This window comes from Ischnura elegans, chromosome 1 (genome assembly GCF_921293095.1).
Source record: "Ischnura elegans chromosome 1, ioIscEleg1.1, whole genome shotgun sequence".
In the NCBI taxonomy this organism is placed as follows: Eukaryota; Metazoa; Arthropoda; class Insecta; order Odonata; family Coenagrionidae; genus Ischnura; species Ischnura elegans.
Window position 1 is genome coordinate 130805202 of NC_060246.1, and position 17897 is coordinate 130823098.

Below are 17897 nucleotides of genomic sequence, written 5' to 3' on the forward strand. Positions count from 1 at the left end.
TCATTTACGCTAAACAAGGCACCGTCTCTGCTAAAAGGATTTATTTCTGCTTCGCTGATATATTAGGTCGTATCTTAATCACCGTTAATAGTGGTATAACCTGAAGAGAATGAAAAAAGGAAAGACGAAGGAGACTGACTATTATGCGTCTGTGGCCAAACCGAAAGAAAAAAATGGCCATAAATCAGGTATATGCCATAGGTCACCCAGTCTCAATTTGTATTTTTTAATAGCCTCCAGAGAAGTTCATCATTAGTGACGGAAGTGCGCCTCGGCTTCAGCTGTGGTCAAGTACGAATTGACCACCCCATAAAGCCCACACCAACAAGTAGGCCTATGCAACCGAAGAGCAATGTCCGGTGATATTTCATACGTCTGATGTTCAAGTACCCTATCACCCATGCCAGCTTAATTGCCTCATATTCTTGGGGTTGTTCCGTAGTTGGACTTGCCCGCCGCTTGCTTTGTTTGAGGCGCCCGCGTCGCACTCCCTCCCCTCCCTTCCCCCTGCAACCCCCACTCCGAGTCTCCCACCCCTCTGGAGGTCTCCTGGCGGAGGGGTTGAGTTCTCGTGCCCCAACGGGTCTTCTTCAGTTGACAGGGAGTGTTCGTTGTGAGTGAACGTTAGACGCACGGCGGAGAGCTTAAAGCGACTTGTTCTGTAGCTACGTACCTGCCAGAGTTCTTCTCGCACGCAGCTTACTTATTTTTCAGCCACCTGAAGCCGGAGACGGTTTATTGCGGAGGAGCCTAAGGTACGTTGGTTTTTTTATCTTAAATCCGCCGATAAGTGATGTGGAATACCGGCACCTTGGTGATTCTTCGTTCGCAGCCGAGATTCCGACAGTTCTCGCTGGTATTTACTTCCTGTTATTTCATTGTCTTCTGTCGAGGATCGCTGGTGAAAATATATTTGTGGGTAATGAATCAATTGCAAGGCTTTGATTCTGTTATAGATGAGATCGTCCGAAGGAAGTATTTGTTTTCTGATAAAAGCTTGATTTGAAATGATGCGTGTTGTTAGCAATTAAAACTCGGAGAATTGGAAAATATCTATTCAGATTCAGGAAAATGGTTCGCGCTGCGTGAGACTGGAGTGAGCATCTTTTGGCATTGTCCCTGGGAATGTTTGCAATGAAAAGAGACTAAACGGTGTATTTCCTAATAACTTTTAAATAATTGATTGAGGTGTAATCGAAATACTGTATCGCCGTTTGGGAATGATTCTGGCTCCCTTGCTAGAATATATATAATGATTTGCTGTTATGCTCGAGGAAGTGTTTATTCGATAGAAGTACAATGAATGTTTACAGTTATTAGAATTTTTCATCGCGTTTACTTGAAGAGCTACTGTGAAAAAATATTTTCTAAATTTCAACCGATTCCTAGGTATGTGGTTTGTGTGATCCACAAATATTGACACTTCTTTTTGAATAAATTTTCTGCTCTATTATATTAGAGTTATTAACCCTTAGTAACTTACCTGCATGAGTAGCAAATCATACCATCTTCAAGTCTTTCATCTATATTTTTTATACTTGCATTTCCCAATCCGTTGTTATTCCTTATAGGATTTTTGGATAAGATTACTATTGTTCTCCTAATCGTGAGTAATAACATTTTTCAAATTTCCTATTTAAAATGAGACATAGATAGTGTAGGGCATTGAAGTTCAGGTGCGTTCGAAGATTCAGAATATATTGAAACGATTGTTTTTACGTGGATATTTTCGGTCGACCCCGAAATCGGCACGTTGTTCTATCTTCCTTTATTGTTGAGAACATTTAGAATTAGACATTTAAAGCATCTTAGTGTGGCCAATTTTCCTACACTTTAACTGATGATAAATAATACGATTCCGATACTACATCGATCCAAAACAATACGCCACTGGGATTGAACGCCAAGCATTGTGATCAGTTGACCGGCTTGGGTCGAAAATCTAGGGATTGCGGTTAGAACATTAGTTCAGATTTGGAATGAAACTGCAGCGTCCCCGTTTTGGGTACCTCTTCCTATTCATCGCTCCGATTATCCCTCTTTGAGAGCCAGTCTACCTTCCTTTCCGTGCTATCGAGGACAACTGTTCGTGTTTACTCCGTGCACTCGGAAAAATGTGCTCTCTGGGGTGCAGTGGAGAACCACACGTGTTTGATGGCATTGCTGCGTTCAGGGCGCCCGGCTTTCTGCCGAAAACGACTCGCTCCCAACGTCCCTCTCAAGCCCCACTCTGCTCTCCATGCATGTATGTCTGCATTTCCACCATCAGCCCCCTCTCTCTTTCCAAACTTATTACACTTATCTATCGGTTATTTTGTAAGCGTATTCTTGAAGGGTCAACTAATCTTCGGTTGTCTTAATTTTTATTTTTGACTGTTGGGAAATTTCACTTCCGATTATCCTCGTTCAAAATTAAAAGGAAACCTTCAATAATTATTGCTGTTAAATTCTATCTTTCGCTATAATTTGGACTTTCCAACTTATGTTCAAAATACTATAAGATTTTAATTTTTAATCATATGTTTTCTTAGGATTTTAGGCGTTTATTGGCGTAAATATCTTTGAAAAGAAAAGATGCTGAACTATATCATTCTTAAAATTGAAAAAATATAATTTATAGAGGTATAAACGAAATTCCTTGTCGCCGTGCTGGAATTATCGCGACTTCCCTGTTGGAGTGGTTTCCTGTAAGGCTTGAGGAAGTGTCTATTAGAAGCACGTTGAAGTTTTACAGTTATTAGAGTTTTTCATCGCGTTTACTTGAAGAGCTACAGCGAAAAAATATTTTCTGAGTTTGGAGAGACTCCAGGGTATGTAGCTCGAGAATTTTGTGTTCCACCAATATTGCTTCTTTTTTTTCCTGGATACATTTTCAGCTCAACAAATTACATTTGTGAACATTCTGTGACTTTCCTGCATAACCCATGCCATCTGCAAGTCTTCTTTCTTCTCTATGTTTTAATATTGCTTTTCCCAATCCATGTATTTTCCTCATCGGTTTCTTGGATAAGATTGAGATTAATCTGCGAATCGTGAGTAACAATATTTTTCAATTTTTCTATTTGAAATACCTGTTAAATTTTACTCGTGGCGGGTGGAGTAAAAAACTAACTGCTGGTGAGAATTCCAAATTGATCAAGTATGGCGGGATTCGGAATTTTCCAAGTATTGCGAATAATTTAGTTTAGACCGAGCAATCTTCGAATTAATTCATCAATGCTGAGTGGTTCTATTTTTATAAGTACATATCTAATCATTATCCACATCATTCTTGACTGTGCATTCATTATGCGCGAGCTTATATCGCCGAGGAAGTGTTTCCCTATTCCAGTGAGTTTCCTATTCCATATTTATTTTACATCGGAAGTTAATTCGGAGCTTCTTATCCTGGCAGATTAAGTTCCCATAATCATCCACTTATTTTTTCGGCATCCCGATAATGGGTCAGTGCCACCGCAGCCAGCGAGGCAAGTGAGTGCCCTTGCATCCCGATAGCGATCCATTTCCACGTTCTAGTTAGCACCAGGGATCTCTTCATCTTCCACCGCATGGAATGGATTCCTCTGTATGGGGGAGGGTGGGGAAGGAGAATGCGTTGGAGGAGGGCTGGGGATTAAGGAATCTCATGGGGCTACCCGTAGTCGCGAGATAACTTGGTTAGTTTTGCGGATTCAATTTTGGAATTCATGGCGCTGTTTAGAAAACCCTTACAAATTCACATTTCCGAAATAGCTCATTTGAATTCTGGCACTTCCGGAGTAACCGTTGCCGTAAGTTTGGTTTGAGGAGAGCCTCATTGAAACGGCTAGCAATTGCTTTTGACTGTGGCAATGTCATTTGATAAATCGATTTGCTTGGCCGGAACACGCGGACCGGCAGCGATGAATGAAATGATATGAAATTATAAACATATCAGGTAAAAATGAAAGATTCACAAATTAATAATTGCCAAGAAAAATAAAAATCAACTACGAAGTAAGATTTGTATATTTTTATTGGAATTTCCCAACGAATTCAGGTGGCTCTCTATATTAGGGGTGATTTTGGGGTGAGAGAGGTGGGGTGGGGGTATGTGTGCATGTCGGTGGGGTGGGTGCTGGATAGATGATCTAGAGGGAAGAGGGAGGGGGGGTTAGACTGGTTTGTGGTACGTGCCTGGGAGAGGGGAACAAAGTGACTGAGCGGGGGGAGGGAGAGGGATAGGGGTTAGGGCCTCGTATTTTCTATTGGCGAGGTTAGGGCCAGGCGCCCGCACATCCTCCTTTATATCTCACTGTTTTCATCTCGAATGTAACTAGTGGATTCGCTCTAATGGTGGTTTCATCAAAGGGCGCTCTACACTGCCATTGCCTATAGCCTTCTATTGAGCTAAGGGGGATGACGAATATTCGAAACCCGAGTAGGAATATTCTCCGATCGTCGAATCTTGATTCCATGAATTTTATATTACCCGGCTATTATAGAGCGCAATTGATGCAAAAAGTGTGAGGATTAGGTAAATGGCATGTGATGTTTCGTAATATGCTTCGCTCCCATAGTCTGTACACTTTTTTCTTGCGTGTAGGAATTCTTGAGCGACCGATTGCTGCCGAAATTTCCTAATTTTGGTAGAGTCACAGCAATTTCCTGATCAAAAATAGAGACAAACAATGACGCACTACTCCTTTCGGTGTATGTCGTGGTAAAATGTGGTTCATGTCGATTGCTATTGTCGGGCAATCCTTAGCCCTTGGCCGCGAAACAGCTAATCAGTGAAATCCTTTGATGCTGGCTGGGCGTGGGAGGGGGGTTGGGCACCGTGGGAAGATATTATGACTGGTTTTGTGTATATTAGTTGAAAGTGTCAACGATTTGTAGTTTTTCTTACTTTATTGATAAAACAAACAAATTTTATCAAATTATAGCAGTTGATTCTTTATAGTTGTATTCACAAACGAGATAGTATTCTTACGTCAACTTTATGTGGCTGCTAAAGCGTTGTGATATATTTACGCTCAGGCAAATAAATTGCCAGAAGATATATTCAGCCGGAAAAAGAAATTTCTCAGTATTGCTATTTTTGTTTACTGTTTCCTTCTAAAAAAATATTCCTTCAGAATACATGTAAAATTAAAAAACATAAAATAACATAATAAGTATACAAAGAGCGCCCGCTTGCCGTCCTCGCATCAGCTCGGTTTCACTCTCCGGGTACCTAACGAGTCGATCATTATGGAGTCACAGTGGATAAAATGTATTCACAAAGTTACTGAAAAAAGATATTTCCATAAAGTTAGAAAAGTAAGGAAAATGAGGCATGGTGGAGTACTATGCGATTTCATTAATTTTTCCGCATTTGAGTGTGGTTTCAAATATTTGATTTTAGCAAAGCGTATATAGAAGCATTTTTCTCTTATATTTGTTTCGGTATTCTGTTTTGTATATTGGTACGTTATTTGGCTGGACGATTCCTTCCTGCGTCAGACACTCCATAATGTGTATGGGCAAAGCAAAACTCTTTGAGGTAATCGTGGTATTTTGTGTACTTACTTGCTATTGAAATTACAGGCACGGTGCCCATCAAAGGTCGCTACTTTTCAATGGCACCTACGTCTTCCTCACTCTAGTCGTGGGAAGTGTGGAGAGTCGATGGAGAGGCGGTATCGCCCTCCCTTGTTCTCATTGTTACCGAATCGAGCGTCTGTGAGGGTTCCTTCTCCTCACGTCTATCCCGCTCATTGTCTCATGGAAGCGGACGTCTTGGCCTGAGGATCCTTTGTTCCAGGAGTTGCAGAGACGGCTGGGCTCATTGCTCTTCGTACCCTTCAGGCATTGTGCGCGAAACGAATTATTGGCAGGGGGCCGATGGCGCATCGATGAACATTGTTGTGCGCAAGGCTTTTGATTGGAACGAGAAGTTGAGTAAAAGGTGATTTTAGTCCTGACGTCCAGTTAAAGTGATTTTCAACCAATTAAGTAAATTTTATTGTATTTGAACAATTTCAAACTGCATTCTGTTTCCCTGCCTGGCCTCGCTTATTGCTGCAGGAGCAAAAGGGAATAAACTTCGAGGAGAACGAAAGACGATTCATGCATTTGCTGTCGGAAACAGTTTTGATATTTTTCTTTTACTTTGAAAAATTTTCTGCAGTATATACATACGCTTATGGTGAAGACCAATTCAATGTGGGTTACTTATGACCTTTTTTCTTATACATGGGTTTAGATTGAAGGTGCGTTATTCATAGGGTATAATGGTGATTCAATGTGAAAAATATACCACTCGGAGTTATTATTTACGAGGACATATTAAAAATTAGCCCAATGGAATATAGTTTTTTGGGATGCATTTTTTGTGTGCTACTTTCTTCCTCGTTTTCTTAATCGCATCTTAAATTTTATAGTATTAACTCTGTAAGCACCGATATCATATTTTGGTTTTAAGGAAATTATCATGTGTTTATTTACATTTACTGCGGTTTGGTGCCAGATTTATACCAGAAACAAAACTAGATATTTTCTCAGGGTAATGAATAAGGTAACAGTTTCTGGAGTTAATTGGTGAAAGGCGCCTAAATTATAAATTGCAGTCGATAATGCTGCACTACATGGCAAAACCCTGGCCTTGTAATAAATAGATATTTTTGATTTGAAATCGCAGTGGCTTCAATTTCCATAATTTCAGGTAATGATACGGTAAAATACAGCAGCAGTTAATTGTTACGGTATTTAATAACTTCGCATGAAAATAATTCAGTGAAATTTCGTATTTGAAAATTAATGAATGAATGATAGCTTTAAAAAAAATTATTTTATGGCCAATTTTTGGAGGTGTTCTTTAAGGAAGTCTGGCTGAATTTGAGCAAACCGTCTTCCGAGCGCGCCTTCTAATCACCCGACGCTAAGACTTAATTGATGAGCAAATTTGCCCTCAGGTCCTTGTTTACGTGGGTGGGTCCTGGCGTTGTAGAGCATCGATCCGGAGAGGACCCACGTGCCTTCCTCGAGCCTTCCCTCAGCCGGACGTATGCACGCACCTCCTCCCTGTGTCACTCCATCCCACCCCCGCCCTCAAGAGGAGAGCACTGCGCCCCACCGGGGTCTAGCCACCCCACCCCCCTCCAAACTCCTCCTTCCTTTTGGCGGATCGATGGTGGCGGCGTTGCCAGCTCCGCTCGGGGGTGGGAATAAAGGGTGTGTTTGTGAGGTGGAGAGGGGAGAAGTGGCGGGGGTGGGTGTGGCTGATGTCCCACGAACACTTTCGCTTTCCGCAGCGACGCCCATGGACCTCTGCGTCCCTCCGGCTCGCTCCTCTTGAGCCGCCGCCGATCCTCCTCCGCCGACCCCGGCTATCCCTCCAGACAGACGTCCGCGGCTCCAACTTAATCTCCAGCGTCGTCCGTCCGCGAGCGGCTGAGAGATTCTACCCCCGGTTGTCCGTGTCCTCCCTGGTCGAGGACCCAGCCTGACAAGCTGGTTTCAGGTTGGCGAACTGAACGCTGTGGATTTCAATTCGAGGACATCGACTATGCATTTGGAATCGCTTTTATAATTCCAGATTTTTCCTTAGTGTACTTTGGTACTGCTGCTCTTGTACATGACAGCCTTTGATGCTAAAAATCGAAATAAGGGAAGATGTATATTACGAAAATTAGTCAGCTACCCGCATTTTAGTTGATTAACCGCGTGAATTAAAATTTAAAAAGAATATTTGGTTGTAGTTAGCACAATTTTGATTTTGCTGATCCATTTGATGTCATTTGGCGAATGATAGAATTCCACACTTGATTCATATGTACCTACTATTGCTTTCACTAATTCCGCCAATGAAAAGTTAAATTATTGAAATTTATTTCTATATTAACCTGCTTAAGTTTTCTTGTGTTTAAGGGCGTTAATGAAAATACTCGGTCTTCAGAGGTAGCAACGAGCAGAAATCATGGCAGGCGTTAAACTGCGTCTTTCGGATGTCAACCTCGGACACCTTCGGATATCTTTTCTGGATGTCAAACTAGCATAAGAACGAAGAATTGATACCCTATCTACATCTATCGGATTTCCCTTGATGCTAATACCGGCGGCGCGGCAGCGTTGTCTCCGCTCCTTCTTCCTATCCTGGTACGGAGACTCGGGTCTGGAATCGTGCCAGGTAGTCTTGACTACATATTCATTACGATTTGCATAGATTTTAACACGTCCAATTTAGTTCGTTGTTACGTTTTATTAAGTACCCAGGCAATGCCGCTCAACACCTACTCCAGTATTCCGTGGCCACAACGAGGTACTGGATGCCCCTATGCCATAGATCGAAACAAACTAGGAAACAATGGAAATAATTAAATTAATTGGAGCTTCCTGCAATTCTTGGCGCTATTAAGCTTGCCTCTCTTCAGGGGGAATTAGGTAAGGCTGGTAGGATATTGTTATCATCCCTGATAGGGTAATTATCTATCTTGGTGAAAAACTGCTTCCTGACTGTAGGACCTTACTCCTGGAAATATGAATAGATATTCCAATAGTCTCGCATGAATTAAGAAGACGCTAATATTTTTTTGCAAATCATGTGAGACAATATAAGAAACATAATCACATCCATTTGAAGTACAAGACTTTAGATAACACGAATTCCCTCTAGAAGTGATATCGTTGATTCTGTGGATAAAATTATCATGGTATTGTCTCAGATGAATGAATACCAGGAAACTCGCAGCTGGTGAGATGCAGTTTAATGAGCGCATTCTGTTCAACCCTCGTTTTCTTTTTTGTGGAAGGAAGAATAAACATCGCCGTGGCTTAATGCGATACTCCTGCATTCGTCAGTCCCGCTTCGTACGCGTGGCCCACATTTCGAGTTCTCTTCACGATAAAAACTATCGCGCTCGTCTAAATTATTCGCCGAGGCTTTCTTGCCGAACTTATCCCAAGTAGGCCATTGAGCTGCAGCTAGGAACCGCCCGTCGACGCAGCCGTACACAACCCTTTAAGCCGAAAGATAAAGAACCTGACGGTCGCGATACAATTCACGCTCTCTTTGTTCCTCATGTGAGTTCTGTTTATTCCCAACCCCCCTCATACCCCTCAGCCACGTTCTTCCGCCCGACCCAGTGCTCGGGGCCTCTCTCCCGCGCGCCTTCCCGGAGATTCCCCCCGGAGTCGTCGTGAACCTCCCCGCCGCCCTCTTCCTCCGGGGGCAACGCACCTCGTCTCGGGTGCTTGTTGTACTCCGCTAGCTGGTGCGCGAGGAAAAAATCAACGGCATTCCGCGCTCACTCGAAGCGTCGAGAATGGGGAAAAATTGAAATTCGCGTGAGAAATATACGACTTTTGAAATATTGAGGTTAAATAATCAGATTGGTGCTAAACAGTTTATTTTTAGCAGCGTCGTCTACTAATAAAAATTTAAATATAAAAATGAATTTCTTTTCCCATAAAAAAACGTCCTGTTTGCTTAGTGGCGTAGTTTTACTCATCGTTAGCATGGCCACTGACGGTCTTTCATCCAGCCTATCCTTTAAAAAAGGATGAGAAATATTGCGTCACAAAAATCACCAACCTGCACACTCCTTTTTTATGAGACTTGCCTGGGTAATGTCATAATACGGTGTTTAAAATTCTAATGCTCTATTTTGGAAATGTGCTTTTTTGTTCTAAACGAACGCGTATCTTTCAACAACCATGAAATCCAACCAGCAAAATATGCTCTCCCAAAACGCATAATTTTCCATCGGCCATTAAATACTGATAAATGGAATGTGAGGATTTTCACGCTTTACGTTTACACGTATTTCACTTTTTAGGGGAGTAAGACATATTTCACCAACTTTTTCTCTGAAACTTTGGCTTTATTTTGTCATTGAAAGAAAATAAAATACGCTCAAGGTATTGTGGCACAGAATGTATTTTCTTTGGAGGGATTCATAGCTGTGAAATGCACACTTATGGCTTTCTTTCAATGGAGTATCCGGCATATTTTGTTCACGTAATTTTGGGCTTTCATTGTCTTATACGATGCATTTTAATTTGAAAATATTAGAACTCAAGATCACAAGGCAATATTTTCATCCTGAAAAGGATTATTTCCATTCCTCACTAAATTCATGAGTAAGACCACCATTGAGCCTCGTCAGGATCGAAGATAGGAATCAATTCATTGTCCGGTTTTCATCATTCATTTAAAATCTTTTTTAGCATGTTTTGTGCGGTACTATCATAAATAGAGTTTCAATAAACATTTATAAGTATAAAAGTATCACCTTGCAAGCATTAACTAATTTTAACAATTTATTTGATGAATACAGTATTACACACTTCCATTTAAAGGGACTCGCGCGAGCTTAATCCCATCTCGTCCCCAGCCTTTGCACACTCGTTAGCGTTATGAAAATAATTACTCACTTTTTTGGGAGAAAGCATATCATCGTAATACCCGGGGTATTTCGGGATGACGGAATAAGTTTTAACGGAGGGGCGCCTCGTTAAAACAATAATAATGATGAGCCTGTGTCGCTTAATTGCATAATTATCCGACAGATTTATTCACCCACCTCCCATGTTCTGAGAGTGATGTAACTCTTGCAATTAAAATTTCGTTGAATTTAATATTTCAGGCACCTTATGCTTTTATAGAGGAAACACTTAAACCGCTCATTTTTCTTCTTTGGACGATAGGTTTCTCCGTCAATTTTATTTTGCAATTCCTTGGCATAGATGAGAACCTATAAGGTAGTGCAATGAATTCGGTCGTTTTTCTTTTGTAAATTTCCTTTCAGTGCAATTTCTAGCCACATATTTTCTAATAAATATCATTACCACGTAAAGAGGAGATGCGTAATATTTACTTGAGCCACGGTATTTATGGAAAACGAACGGAAGTTTTGGAGTTGTGAGAATGTACATGCATGCATTGTACAAATTCGTAACCTCAAAGAGGTTTAGCGAGTATGAAGAGGTGTTATATTAATTGAAATGGTTCACATGAATGGTTATTCTTGATGCTTTCCTGTCGAACCACTTATTACGTTTATTAGGTAATGAAAAAATTCACAGTGAAATATAATCATAAGGAATCGTCGCGATAAGTAAATGAAATGAGCACATTCGCACCTTTTTGAAGCAACTATACACTATGCATATGCTCGCACAAGGGGATGCGTGGGCACTATCACCTTCAATATTCACTTGCGTAAAAACCCTAAGTTGCGCGAATGCTTCCTTGCATACAAGTGTTATGTTTCCAATTGCAAAACCGTGACGCCCTTAGTTTCGACAACATTTTTCCTGATTCATAGTGCGGAACCTGCGAAGTGAGGTAATGACGTTGTTCAGTTCGAATGCAGATGAACCCAGAAACGGTTTTAGGAGGTTGGTGAGTTTACAGGGGGGTAAAACTTCACGAGTGGGGTTTCATATTACTCCTGAAAATGAGGCTTTATAAAAACTTACATTTTCGACAGCTTCTAACTTTTGGATATTTGCATTTAAGCAAAGCAGATTCTCTTCTTTCGAACCATTTTAATATAGACTCAATTTCAAACGGATTTCCATACCCAATATTAGTAATTTCCAGTGGCGGATCCTGAGGGGTTTAAGGGGGGCTCTTGGGGTATCCAATTTACACTTGATAAAATAAGAATTTTTTTCGGACTCCCTCTACTGCTGGGAGGTCCATCTAGCGATTCGATCGATGGATTTTTCTTCCTCATAGGAAAATCCACTAGGATCGCTAAAACATTAATTGCTTATGCTTGGTTTCGTTAATAGTAGGGCCCCCTTCGCTTCTATAGCGTTGGGGTGTTTTTCCCTAGTCCCGTCCCTTCCGTACCTATCCCTTCCCAGAGGCGTCGGCGGGCTCCCATCGCGGCGGCGCCTCTATCCTTTTTCCTTCCCTTCCTTCCCCTCCCCGGGTGTCTGGGCGTATAAGCCACTGGCTTGGTTCCCGGCCCCGGTGCGTTGTATCCTTGAAGGGCTCCCCTGAGCTCTCACACGTTGCTGGGAGGTCCCCCCCTCGGCTCCCCACCTTGCTCATACCTTTGTCCTTATATTGAATCGCCAGTGGTTATTTCCCCACCTTTGACCGAACTCCTTGCTTATAGCCCTCTGGCCTCCGACTTGACTGGAGCCTACAATCGCCCATAACTGAAGTGAATCAGTCCGTCGTAAATGCTCGGGTGAGTGTTTATGTCGCGGATGTGATCTGGGCCGTCTCGCGAAATCCGACGGGTGGATGGAGGTTGGCTGAAGATAAGGTTTCCGGCACTGCCACTTATCCTTTGGCTCACTTCCTTCCTCTCTGCCGCCGCCGGTCGCGGCACCTTGGCTTCGCGCGGTGCGGTTTCCCTTCCTCGCTCCCGTGCTTCGGTGGGCAGTATCCGCTCCAGCGCGCTGCCTTTGTCGTCCTAATCCCTTTCGTCACCCGCCGCACACATATGCTCGTGTATTTAGCTAGCCGGTGAAAAGTGAGACGGTGGCAATAACCCTTCACTCCCTTTGCATTGTGACGTCCGTGCCCTCGCAACTTGTGGTAAGTTCATGACACAATGAGTATATATTTCGTTTGTATTATTGCAGACCTCGTCGTCGGTGGTTCTCGGACTCTCTTTTTTTTGGAATATAATGAATTTCCTTCAAGGTATTCTCGAATTCATGGGTACTGTTTAAGGGATAAATATGATTGTATCTGTCATTTCAAAACGACCGGTGTTTGTGTAAATCCCTCTCCGGATGTGATCACTTCTGTCCATTAACAGGTGTATAGTATTTCCTGATTCAACTGTATTTTCGTTCGTGGAGTTGGAATTTGCAAATAACTCTTACAGCAATTTATTCAACTATTTACTTTAAATGCTATTTACATCAACATAACGATAACCAAAAGGAACTTATTGCATTTTTTGCTTGGTCGAATTTGAATTTATGAAGCACTGCGGAGAAATTATATACTATTTCCTTCTTTATTTATCCTCCGAGGAACACTTCTGCATCTCTCTCTGTACTGGGCTTGAAGAGTCCCTGACGTACCCAATATTTTTTAATGTTTAAAGCACGACTATTTTCTCGCTAATAATCATTTTTGTTCGGAGAAGGCAAACCGTGACGCTTAGTCAGCGTAATGAGAACTCAAGAGTTGGCACTTTTTGAGCTAGGACATCGTGTTTGTTTTTTGAATTATGGAATTTGTTTGTGAAACTTGCATGTCATCCACATCATGAACGAGCTTACGAATCCTTTTATGTGGACTCCGTTGTGTAATTTTCTCTTGCAATTGTTTCTTCGAGCTAAACTACGAGAGGGCTCTTATAATTTGGAGAAATCATCATTTCCTCGCCCTGGTCAGTGGATTCATACTAAGGGTTAGTTGCTTAATTATTCATTCTTGGAAATGTCATCATCAGAGAATTATTTTAAGCTGTTAGTTTAGCTTAGCTAAGACTTTCGTCAAAATCTTTGACTGAGTCCGTCTGTTAGTCTTCTAGGAAGCGAACAATGACCCTTAATGATTTGCAACGCTCAGGGCGGTCATGAAACAATCGAATTGAAAATCTCTGCTCTAATGCAGGATGAGGATGGTTGACTAAGGGTTACCATCGTCTACGTGATATCTTGTTAGCTAAATTCATGGGTTTCAACTGGGTGTGAGTAACTTGGTCAAACCTAATTTTACAATATAAAGACACCATACTATACTGCTCCTGTAGAGGCTGGCGTAGGCCCTTACTAAGAGTGGGTAATTCGTTTCGAAATCGGTAGACTGAGTTAAAACACATTCAGTAACTGAGGACATGGAGGAAAATCTTACATATATATTTTTTGTTCTATTAGGCACTTAAAAGAGGTGACCAAGGAGTTTCAATCACTAAGGGAATCAGCTAAGGAACTGCAATGCCTGACGAAATACTTGCAAGAAAGGTTTTTGAGTTTTTGGTGCGAGAAAAAATAAAAATCGGCCGGAGATGAGACGATATTTTGAAGAACAGCAGCCGTCGCGTGAGTTATGGGAGGTCTCTCTGCCTTGAAGTGCATTTCTCCCCCATATTTGGCAACGCCGGCCGATCCCTGACCCCCCCACTCGCCCCCGCCTTCCCTCCGAAGAGGGCCCTCTTCCCCCACAATACACACTTCCCGCCGCCGCCCCGGGTCCCTCCCAACCCTGGCAGCTGCCCCTGCCTCCCGACTGCATGCGTCTCCCTCTCTGTGCGTGCTCTCGGCCGGCCCGAATACTCGGGTTCAACCCCCTGAAGAATTCGATTACGGCCCATCGTGAATATGAAAAAAATAAGAAATCGCATGAGCGCAACCTTGTGAGAGCAAAAGGATTGGGAAGTCGTGGTGTGCAATGGACCGCGATGAAGCGAATTCTTTCCGTGAGGGCACATTGTGCACAGTGAGTCAAAAATGTTGCGGCGGTGTGCCCTTTGGGTGATTTGTGTCGTCCACTGAAGCATGGCTCTCGTACTTGTTGCTGTCAACCCCCAGCTCTGGTGCGACTATGAGCATGTGACGTTTGAGTCTATAGATCCTCGGTTGAAAATTTCAAATAAATGACTTCTTTCGTACAAATTAAAGCGTATCGCCAATGACTTTGTGGAAACGAATTATATCCATGGGAAAGTTAGCGATCACGGTACAATTTCCCAAGGGCGTAGCCAGGATCAAAACTAGGGGGAGGGAGGGGGGGCAAGCCGTGTTCGTTCATGATGTAACATTTTAGCGTAGAAAAGGTTAGTGAAACCAAAATTTTAAGAAAATTATAACAGAAATTTATTAGTTTTTGTTATTATGTACTTGGATAAATAATGATTTTTACTTTAATGTTACTTGTCTTAATATCGTATACTTATATCATTTTTCTTCAAAAGAAAATTTGTTCAAAACTTTCGATTTGAACTAAATTTATTTTCGCTTCTAGGTGGGGCGGCTGCCCCTACTTGCCCCCCGCTGGGTACGCCATGCAATTTCCCCCTTCCCACGCTAAATCTCTGACCGTGGTTTTAGCAGATGGGCCATCATAAGTTTACCCTGATGACGGCATTATATACTAAAATTGGTGGAAATTTTACCAGTGATCGTTTTATTTCGTCTTCCGCTGTTGAAATTTCATTTTTTTCTATCCATAATATCTTAATGTTTGTTCAAATCACAAGGATATCCTTAAGTTGGTTAATGACAAGGATAAAGAGGCTGGCAGGGAGTCATCTATGAGTAGGTATGAATTTACGACAGGAAAATTGTTTTAAAAAGTCAATCATTGGTTTGCGAAGTGTTCGCAACGGTGTGGATGCTAAGAATAAAAATGAGAATTTGGCCGAGAGATGGATATGGAGAAGAATTAAGAAGATGAACTTTTTGCGTAAGAAATAGAACTAGAAAGTTTTAGGCATTATGGATGTGGAGAGGAAATATCTGCAATGTAGATAAAAATGATGTAGATATAGCGTTCTTTTAGGGAGGTTGAAAACCGTCGTAGAGGGAAGGATGCTCGGTAAGCGGAGAAGTGGAAGGAGGAAAACTGGGTCCATAAATTGAATGAAGAGCATATACCTTATGAAAAACTAAAGGAAGGAGTACGGTATGGGATTTGGTATATGCGGAAGGTCTTCCATCTGAAATACTCTCCCCCAATAATAGATGGTTTCCGTAATGAGGGAAGTGATCAATGCTATCGATTGAGGTAGAAGTGAATTGATACTAATTTTACAATATTCCATATTTATAAAATCTTACGTTAGCGTTTATAAGGTGTCAACAGTTCTAAATTGGAAGGTTAATTGAAAAGTGATTTACTGCATGTTTGGTACATTAAATGTCAGATGCTGGATTCTGTTTCAAGATTTTATTTTACCAAAATACACACTGTATCCTCTGATCACTTCTTAATTTATGGGCTAGTGATATTCTTTTATTTCATTCCATTCTTAGTATTCTTTCGATGGAGGTGTTCAGAATGTTTTTTTCCGCGAGTTTCCCGCTCGTCTACAAATATTGCACTTTTTTGTTCCTCTGCAGTGCCTTGTTCATAAATTCCATTGGATGCTGTTATTTATTTTGAGTGCAGACTGTTTTTCGTTCTTCAAACAGCGCCCTCATCCTCTTAAGTGCGGCGGTTATCCTATCGTAATGAAGTTTCGTGATTTCTTTATTTTTTTCGAAGCATCTATTTTTATAGTTACCATATTACACCCCTGTTACTCGAATAATTGTGTGATACCTTCTCTTGTTCCCATGGTCAACGTGAAAAGAAAATTTTCGTCCATGTAAATACAGCGATCAATTTCATTACAATGCAAGTCGTAATCCCTTTGCCGTTGTATAATTTTTTACCAGGAGCTCAGACATCAGGATTGAAAGTTGTTTATTTGCCTTCATCGGTGACGTTTACATTTAGGGGTGACATCCAATTATCTATTTCCTCCAAAGCACGCGCATTGCCACTGATATCTTTTTGCCCGCATCGAAACGACATGTCGAGCCACTCCAGCCCGCATGGGTTTATTTCTCGGAGGATGATAGAGATTTCCCTCAGCACTTAAACCAGAAAGGAGATGAGACAAGAACCGACGCGTGCTCACGAGTACGAGCTTTCATAGCAGACGGGCTTAATTTGCTGCGAATGTGACAACTTTCCGATCATTCAAGCTATCTCATCGGCTCTGTGAACATTGGCTTCCTATGTCTGGCTGCCGTGGAGCACATCTAGTGAAAGACGAATTTCAAAGCCTGTATCATCATAATTGGGATTGACTCTCGCCTCTTCTTTGGGATCGAATTCCGAGCGATTTCTCTTGTTTGACATGCACATTCCTCCGTTGGAATCTCCCGTTTTGTTGCTGTGTGTATCTTCATTCATGCATAAAGCCTCCTTTCTCTGGATCCTTCTCGCTAAGACGAGATACATGCTGTTGCTTGGGGGGGGGGGGGGGGGGAGGGACCCCATCGTCTGTTCACCCTTTCCCTCGCCAAGGGCTTCTGTGCAAGATCCGGCACAAAGAAAGCTTTGACCGTGAAGAACTGTTCGGACTGCGGGGTGACGCAAGAGCTCTCTTGAGAGTGCAAAGGCAAGGAAATGGACTGGCGGAGGGCGGAAGGAATCGTTTTCGTGGATGTCCGATAGGTCAAACCAATTGGGAAAGCCATTCGGACGGAAAATAAAAATTGTTATTACGCTATTACTCCTCTCAACTGTCCTTAATGATGTGGCATTACGAAGACCATGATCCATTGCAGGGAATCAAGTTTGTCATTGTGTTTTTCTTGGATGTAAGTCCTCACATTAATCTTCATTAGGATTAATTGCGAGCTAACAAAAAAAATATTCTTTCAGTTTGTAAAGGGGTCTAATACTTACTGGGTAAATTCTTCAATGGCTCATTTCATTATTTCAATCGATGACTGATACCATATGGTTTAAGCATTTTTTTATTTCTGAAAATGTTTTAGGTGTGTGTGACTTTCACGTCGTGCTATCTTGTCTTAAAATTTTGCACGGAAAGAAGTTGTGTATTGCAGGTATACGATAATGCTGATCTGGCTCTAAGCGCGTATCTTGAATAGATCTCTTTATTGGCACACTTCAAGCGTGTTTGTGATACGTGGCGCACCAATTTGAGGCGTGACCGTGACCGCTAATTACTTGACACACTGTATTCTTGAAGATATGGTGAATAATTCATCACGTGAAAATGTTTTTCGGTAAAATGGAACGGATGATTACCGAATTCTTAATTTAGGAGGAGTGTGAAACCATGCGCTAAGAAGCAGGAAGGAAGTGCAACTCCTCTAGGTATATGCGCTTGAGTTGATTTGGTTAGTTATTGCTGCTCGGCAGTGGCTGTTGGGTTCTCACAAGGTGAGTATGAATGCATGCGAATTATATTTGAGCCATCACACTTCAATTCACAAGCAGCACTCATTTGGCCGCGGAA

General features: G+C 41.9%; 1 protein-coding gene across 2 annotated transcripts in view; it reads left to right on the forward strand.

The window, feature by feature from the left end:
- Positions 1–579: 579 nt before the first annotated feature.
- LOC124169841 (protein singed) overlaps positions 580–17897 on the forward strand; it is a 159038-nt gene continuing 141720 nt past the window's right edge. Inside the window, exon 1 of one of the 2 annotated variants that reach the window (XM_046548632.1) lies at positions 580–755. The gene's annotated coding sequence lies outside the window, so the exon portion shown is untranslated. Of the gene's footprint in view, positions 756–12410; positions 12500–17897 lie in introns of those variants that run through there. The other variant, XM_046548640.1, reaches the window with a different exon arrangement.